This window comes from Mauremys reevesii, linkage group 3, assembly GCF_016161935.1.
Source record: "Mauremys reevesii isolate NIE-2019 linkage group 3, ASM1616193v1, whole genome shotgun sequence".
In the NCBI taxonomy this organism is placed as follows: Eukaryota; Metazoa; Chordata; order Testudines; family Geoemydidae; genus Mauremys; species Mauremys reevesii.
In genome coordinates, this window is record NC_052625.1 from 21,170,848 (window position 1) to 21,179,415 (window position 8,568).

General features: G+C 48.2%; 1 long non-coding RNA gene across 1 annotated transcript; it reads left to right on the forward strand.

Moving 5' to 3' along the window:
* The first annotated feature begins 233 nt into the window (after positions 1-233).
* On the forward strand, positions 234-2,183 carry LOC120401898. The gene is made up of 3 exons (XR_005596820.1): positions 234-638; positions 1,053-1,123; positions 1,946-2,183. It is a non-coding gene; the product is annotated as an uncharacterized LOC120401898 (long non-coding RNA).
* Positions 2,184-8,568: the final 6,385 nt, after the last annotated feature.

Consider the following 8,568-nt stretch of genomic DNA (forward strand, 5'->3'; position numbering starts at 1 on the left):
GACAGAGCCTACCCTACACCAAGCCCAGGTTTTAACAAGGTGATAACAGGACTAACCCTTTGAACAGGGCAGTGGTCCCACTTAGCACAAGTGGCCCTCCCTTTGAGAAGGGCAGAGGCCGTGGTAAACAACTTAACAGCCAGGGAGGGGCGGCCATAGAGGAGAACAAGAACAAAATGGAGTAAGGGGACAGCTTTAAGAAACAAAATGGAGCTGTAACAGACAGTGGGAAGGAGCCCCAGGCCCTTTTGAATCACTGACCCCCAAGGCAACTGCCCCTTTTCCTCCCCCACTGTTGGTGGCCCTGCCGGTATCATCCAGCAGCGCTGTCAGACCCTATGGCAGGGCCACAGATGTGAGGAGAGGTAACGGGGGCAGGGACCTGAAAGCATAAAGCACTGCCACAGCAGCACTGTAACGTCGTCCGTGTACGGGCCGGAACCGGTGGCCAGTTCTTACCAGCATGCTGGCCCAGCCCACTTTCACCTCTGGGAATTGTGATATTTTTTCTAAATAGAAGTGTTACTAGTTTGCAGAAACGTATTTGCGGCAGAAAGACAGCCTCTTGTGATGTTTCTATTGAATTGATAATGCTGAGTTTAGAAGACAAGTAGCAATTGTTCTAGTGAAAGAGTCAGGTAATAACTTTCTCCCATGTACTATAGACTCATTAGGCACATGTGAAGGTAACCAAAAAAGTGGAATTATGTTACGGAACAGACCGTTATCTTAATACCCCTAAAGTGGGGTATCTCACGGGTCTGGTTCTGTAATTGTGGCTATTCATCAATAATATCTTCAAGTACCAAAAAATTAGATCGGGGTGAATGGTTGCTATTGATAGACCAGTTAAATAAAATTGGATATTTTTATATTCAGGTGCAGTAAAGTAAAACTTTGAAAAAATAAGACTCACAAAAAAGAAAACAATGTTGCAACCAGTGACTGGATTAAAATAGCGACAGTAATTACTAACTCGGGATTTGCATTTAGAGTGTTGGTCGTGACATGATCAGCATTTCATTGCGCTATATTGATTTTTTTTTTTTCAGAAAGCGTGGAGGACTACTGCATATACTGCAACCTTGTCAGTTGTGAAAAGGAAAGTGAGGATTGCACGATGGTAAGAAACATAGGATTGTATCAGAAACATATGCCATAAGCTGCTTAAGAATCAGGATTCTTGTAAAAATTCCACAACAGTAAACATTCCATCATGGTGATAGGCCAGAGGTGAGCAAACTGCGGGCCGTCCTGCCCGGCCCTTGAGCTCCTGGCCGTGGAGGCCCCTCCCGTTCTGTCCTCCTCTCCCGCAGCCTCAACTCGCCGTGCCGCCAGCACTCTAGGCAGCGGGATTGCAGTGGGATGGCTGGTTCCAGCCATTCAGTGCTGCTGCCAGTCCTGGTGCTCTGTGTGGTATGGAAAGGGATGTGGAGCGGGGGTTGAATACGTGGCAGTGGGTCCCGGTGGGCAGACAGGGAGCAGCAGTGGGTGGTTGAATAGGTGTGGGAGTCCCAGGGTGGGCGGGCATGTCGGGGGCGGGGATGTGGATAGGAGTCAGGGAAAGGGAGCGGGGGGGTGGGGGGTTAGATAAGAGGTCGGGTTCCCGGCAGGGTGGTTGGTGTGGGGAGTCCTGGGAGGATGTGATCAGAGGACAAGGAGCAGGGGAGGTTGGATGGGTCAGAGTTCTGAGGGGGGCAGTCAGGGGGCAGAAAGGGGCAGATGGGGACAGGGCCCAGGCTGTTAGGGAAGGCTGTGCCTCCCCAACGCAGCCCTCCATACAGTTTCGGAACCCCGATGTGGCCTTCAGGCCAAAAAGTTTGCCCACCCCTGTGATAGGCATATCTTAGGTAATGCTGACGTGGATGGAATAGCATGAGCGAATGGAAAGTATTTGTAACGTTACAACTTCTGATTTCATTTTCTCAATTGTTACTTATCAAAGGTCCAGTGTGATTCTTGCAAGAGGTGGGTACATATGCCCTGCATTCCAGAAGGAACAAATCATGAAATCCTCACTGATGAGGAAGAAGAATACGAGTGCAAAAAAGTGCATAGTTCAGTTCTTTATCAGAAAAATGACATTATCTGTAAATAGTTGTTGTTAAAAATGGCTTTGAACAAAAAGCTAACCTTTTATTTATATACCGGATTACAATAAAGTTTTTAAAATTGGAAAAACACTTCTCTGTATTTGTGTCCCTGTGTATAAGGCAAATTATACAGGCAGCAAGAAGGGAGGGAATAGTGAGTGTTTTGGACCACAGAACCCCATCCCGAGCCTGCAAAATCCGGGACAGAGGCGCAGGAAAGAAGGGGGCAAAAGAGGGACTGAGCAGCCCTGGGTCCCTCCTGCGAGGAGGCATTGGGAAAGCAAGGGAGCATGCAGCATTCAGACAGACACGCCATTGTGCCAGTAAACACCCACCTGGCTTTTGTTTCTATCACTTCTCCTTTGTCTAAGGTGGGTGTAGCTCCCCCTGTCCAGGAGGGTGAGGCTGGGCTCCGGGCTCCCACCCGGACCATTTCTCCAGCCAAACCCCGCTCTGCAAGGATGCCTTTTGCAAGCGCTTTAAACCCAGGGCATCTTTGCGAGCTGGCTGCTGGGGAGAGGGGTAGAGGAAAGGGGCCAGGGCTCGTTCTGGCTGGAGCATCCACTGGGTGGATCAGTTTAGCACGCCTCGCAGCCATCCTGTTCTCCTTTGCTAGCTGCATTCAGTGGGCTGCAGGGGGAGTGTAGCAGGACAACTGGGGGGGCAGGTCTGCCCTTCATGGTGCTAGGATGCGTGTGTGTCTGTCTGCAAGTGTCGAAGCCAGGCAGAAAGAGGAGCAGTTTCCTAGTCTACAGCATGAGGCTTGGTGTAGCTTGAGGTGCTCCCAGTTTTGGGTTTGGAGACAGAAGGTTGTGATAATATAATAGGAAAAATTCCGACTGGCAAGGGGAGCTCTGACTGAAAGGAAAATGTGATAGCCCCCCCCCATCACAAATCATGTCATCCCGAGGAGAGAGCGCAGCTGGAAGGAGCAGTTATTAAATCAGGTGTCCTTCCCAAACTTAGCCACACACACCGATTTTTTTTTTGTCCAGGGGCACATCCCTAGCCTCATAGTGTGTTCCATGCCCACTACACTCGAAGGGTATTTGCACGTTGGTCTGGTGATCCCGGTCAGTTAGAACCACATTCTAGTTTTCTAGTAGCTGAACAGTAACTATATCACAGCTGTGCACCGAGACACGAGCCGAGCTTTTTCATTTGGGGCTGCCTTTTCATCCTCTAACCCATGCCCCGAGTTCAGGTCTAGTGTATTAATTTCCTAGGTCTGCCTTTCTTCTGACCTGTATTGCATGATTCTTTTCAAATGTGAACTCTCTAACCCTGTAGGTTAACCTCCAGCGGGTACTCGAGAGAAGATCCTATCCCTGTGGAAAATGACACTCCCTCCATTCTCGGGGCATGTCCAGCTTCCAGAGAGCTGGGCAAGAGACTTGTTTGAATCTACATTTAGAAGTAGGCCTTCCCCACAACAGTTGAAAGTGGTGTTGCAGCCATTCAAAATACATTAATAATTTTACATATTGTATTGTTGTTATCTTCCCTCAGGGGACCTTGAAGTGTACTTGATGTGGATTATTCTTATATAATTACTAGTGTAGTTACTTGTAATCACATGCGTTATGGGGCTACTTGATAACACACGCAGGTGCTCATTACTGTCCCAGCGGGTTTCTTGTAGCAGTAAAAAAATCAAATATCCTATAACAAAATGATTGACTTTTCCAACACGCATGCGCATGTGTTCCTGGTATTTCCTAAAAGGGTTTAGCCAACACTTTCAAACTGTTAGGATTAAGAATGAATCATTTTTATAGTTACCTGTGTGGGGAATTTGAAAGTGAACTGCAAATATTCTGAGTGTCTGAATGCAGAGTTGAGGGTATGTAAGATTTAAGGAAAGAGTCCTGTTTTCCTGATACTTTTTTAATGCTGAACTAAAATGTAGTCTGAGAAGCATATTAGCAATGCCTAAGATTGTTCAAGATGTGAGGACGCTCTACAGAAAAATACCTTTTTATACTGATTTAAAGGAACACAAGAAAATAGGGAAAACATTGCATGTTAGAACTACACTTGCAGAGTATTTATAGAGGAGATATATAATTAGTAAACAATGCAAGTGTGTGCATGCATGCGTGTACATATAAATAGCATGTTAATAGTCCTAGCAGTAACTGAAACCAGTCATTCTGTAGTACACCATGTTATATTACAAGTGAAATGCATTTATAACACAACTATCTATGAACTCTATTTTGAATTAGTAGGATCTCTTCTGGCAAGAAGGATGTACAGCTAAATACACCTCTATCCAACACTGTGGAGGTTAACATTCTTTTTCTGTTTTATTCACCTGACTTGCTGGATCCCAAATCTGCCACTCAGAACTCCAAACCACGGCTATCATTTTCTACAAAACCCACAGTGCTCTTGTCATGAGAGGAATGTGATTCGGCTATTAATGTTATGAAATGGAAGACAGTCTTGACAATTTTTCTGGTGGTTGTTGTATATTTAATAATACTGTCTTCAAACCCTGGAGCAGCCACATGAAACTTCTCAAAGAGCCACCATTGTGATTCAGAAGCAGACGTTTGTATCTGAGGGTTCCTGTGTGAATGTATCGGAGCTCGATGAAGTAATTCAGGTCATTCATGCAAAAAAGTAACTTGTTCCTATGTTTTAGAAGAATGAATTCTTCTATAGCAATACTTCTGTGATAATTGGGACACCACCGTATTAGCATTTGAGCTGCAAATGTAGCAAGATGGCTAACTTAAGACAGAAAGGTTGGCAATAGCTTTTTTAAACGAGGCTTCAGCTGACAAGTCATTGCTAATTTTTTTATGTTCAGTGTGCATTATAGACAACTTTTAAATTGAATGCTCCTGTGCCAATTAAATGACTATTGATTAGCAATATGTATAATTTAATAGTTCACAAAGGAATGGGTGTATTGGTTGAGCCTTACTTGCTTTGTCAATATTGGGAAAGCAGAGCATGGCCAACCATTACCTTAAGAAAGTTGAGATTTATCATTACTTTGGCAAACAATTCTCTCTTATCTGGACATTTATTTCCACAGTTTGTTTTAAATACAGCAAAATAATATTAGCTAGCTATCTCCATTACAAATCTTGTTTTGTTGTATTTGGGGGCGCCCAAAAGAGGGTTTTTTTTTAACTCAACCTCAAAAGGTTAAATCCTCAGCTGGTATAAATCAGCGTCACTCTGAAGTCAGCTTACAGCACCTGATGATCTGGCTCATCATATCCTCAGGTGTTTCAAATGGCACCGTGAACTCAGGGGCTGTACCTTATGACTGGAGAATTGCAAATTTAATACTTCTCTTTTAGAAAGGGGGGGAAAAAACGTGATCTGGGAAAGTACAGGCCCGTTAGTTTGGCCTCAGTTGTATGCAAGGTCTTAGAACAAATTTTGAAAGTAGTTAAGGACATAGAGGTAAAAAAGGCAATTAGGATAAAATACATGTTTTTACAAAAAGTAGATCGCTGAGAAGATAACTGATTTTCTAGACAAAGGAAATGCGTTAGACGTAATCTACCTGGATTTCAGTAAGGCATTTGATCCAGTTCCACAGGAGAAATGATTAGTTTCTCTGGAAAAAGATCTTGGAGTCATCGTGGATAGTTCTCTGAAGATGTCCACGCAGTGTGCAGAGGTGGTTAAAAAAAGCAAACAGGATGTTAGGAATCATAGAAAAGGAGAGAGAATCAGACTGAGAATATATTATTGCCCTTATATAAATCGATGGTACGCCCACTTCTTGACTACTGCGTACAGATGTGGTCTCCTCACCTCACAAAAGATATACTGGTACTAGAAAAGGTTCAGAGAAGGGCAACTAAAAGGATTAGGGGTTTGGAATGGGTCCTGTGAACGGGCCGCACTCACCCCCGCGGCGCCTCCTGCTGGTGACTCCGGGAATTAGCTCTATTCCAGCGCTGGAGCGCCCTCTGCAGGCTGGTGATCCGCCTGTCCTTTGGCCCCCCATGTCCCTCCCTGGACCCGGTGCCCTTTTACATGGGGTGCTGCCCCCTAGCAGTAGCCCCTTTCTCTCTGGGTCTCCCCTCCTCAGGGAACCCCCACCCTCTATCCCCACCTTGCCTCAGTAGATGGCTACTGTCAGTCATTGTCTAGCCCCACGTCCTGGGGCAGACTGCAGTATCAGCCTACTCATCACTGGCAAGGTTGGGTTTGGACCTGCTGCCTTGGCCTACCCCTGGGCTGCCCTCTGCAACCCCTAGTACCCATGGGCGCCAACTTATATGGGCTCTTGGAGCTAAAGCCCCAGGAATATTCATAATCAGGGGCTCTGCTCCACCAATATTTGGAGCTAGATTTTTCCCCCTCCCCGGAACTTCCCTGCCTGAATGTAAAGAGAGCGCACAGCACGTCTCTCTCTCCTTTGCTGCTGCTGCCGTAGCCTAAGGGCTGCAGCATTAGCATAAGAGGAATGCTAACTGCTGCTGAAGGACTCAGGAGGCGGAGCGGAGGGGAGGGGAGGGGGCCTCCCCTCCCCTCCCCTCTCCTCTCCTGCCCCTACCTGGAGAAGACACAAACGGGCCAGGAGACACACATCACTCACCTTAGCAGCTGTTGGGGCTTCCGTGAGTGTTTGACCCTATGAGTCCCCCCCTGCCCCAGCCCCAGTCCCAGCCCCTACTCCTACCCCCAGTGAGGCACAGCAGGCTGCACAGGGGAGGCAGGAAGCCACATGTGAAGGCAATGCCCCCTCCCCCAGCACCCACCAACCCACCCGCCACAGGAGGGATGGGAGAGGGAGGCTTCTTGACCTGAGCAGCTAGGGCTTAGGTGAATTTTATGACACCTTGCTCCCCCGTCCCATAGCCAGCCACCACCCTGCCTACCCCACTTCTGCCCCATGCTGGGCAAGGGGCAGCCCCATCCACAGTGAAGTTATGGTGAGGGGCAGCAACATGGAAGGCCACCTATGCCCCCCCCCGCCCAGTACCCATCATAGGGGAGGGGAGTGAGCTTTCTGGACCTGAGAGGGGCCCTAGGAGCATGTGCAGAGTGTGTGTGCCGTGGGGGGCAGGAGGGGTCCCTCCCCTGGAGCTTGCTGCTGCCAGTGGTGGTGATGGGGAGTCCTCTCTGGCCCTAGCCCTGGGGCAGCCTGTCTGCACCCCAAGTTCCTCATCCTCAGCCCTGCCTCACCCCAAAGCCTGCACCCCCAGCACCGAGCACGCTCCTGCACTGTGAACCCCTCATCCCCAGCCCCACCCCAGAACCCTCACCTGAGGGGAAAAACATGCAACTTAAATTTGGTGGTCAGTTTGGAGTATCATTGTATTTAGCACAATATTTGATTATTTTACACCCTTCAAAGTATGTAACTGGTCATATACAGGTGTTTTCTCTGAATACTGTCTGTGTGCCTCAGTTTCCCCAATGCATTTCTTAAGGCTCTAGATGGTGGGATAAGGGGGTGTGATTGTTGTAAAGCCCTAGAGGGCCAGTGTGATGCCGTCTTCACAGAGAATGGCTGCAACCCTGCCTCCAGGCAACTGATGGCCTGGGCCACTCTCCTGCAAGGTGCCAACTGAAGGTGTTGGAGAACAAAGAGATCAGGTGGCCTCCTAATGCCTGCAAAAGAGATAAAGGCCAGAGGAGGGAGTGTCAGTGCCTGTGCAGACTTCCGGGAAGCGCATGGTGTGGAAGGGGATGCTGGGATGCTTTGGAACAACTCCATACAAAGCCAGTCAGGACTCTGGGGGAGCCTCCTCTCTTAGCATACTGTCTCCAGGGCAAGAAGCTTACACCTTCCTGGGTCTGACCTCAGAGCATTCAGCATGCCCTTCCACACCATGCACTTTCCGCAGCGAGTCTGCCCAGGCAGGTCCTGGGGCAACCAGAGGTCCCTGCACCCCAACTCCGCAGTCAGATGTGACTCTCAGCCAGACAGTAAAACAGAAGGTTTATTAGATGACAGGGATACAGTCTAAAACAGAGCTTGTAGGTACAGAAAACAGGACCCTTCAGTCAGGTCCATCTTGGGGGGTGGGGAGCCCAGACCCAAGTTCTGGGCCTCTCCCGATTTCCCCAGCCAGCTCCAAACTGACACTCCCTCATCTGGCCTCTGTGTCTCTTCCGGACAAGGAGGCTACCTGATCTCTTTGTCCCCAACACCGTCAATTGGCACTTTGCAGGGGAAACTGAGGCACCCACACAGTATTCAGAGAAAACATTAAGAACATTCCCACTTTGTCACAACAGGTGCAACAAAATATAATACCATATATTGAAGCAGGCAAGTGCTGCTTCTGACTTTCCACTTTTAATTGACCCTTGTAATCTTGTGGTGCTGACGCATTGTAGCTTCATTTTATATCAGCTTACAGGGTGGGGGGGGGGGACCACCATTTTGGGCCCCACCAAAAATTATACGAACCTGCCGCCTATGCTAGTACCTGTTAGCCCTCTGCTAGGCCGCAGCCCGGGGCTTTCCAGGCTGGAGCTCCCCAGCTCC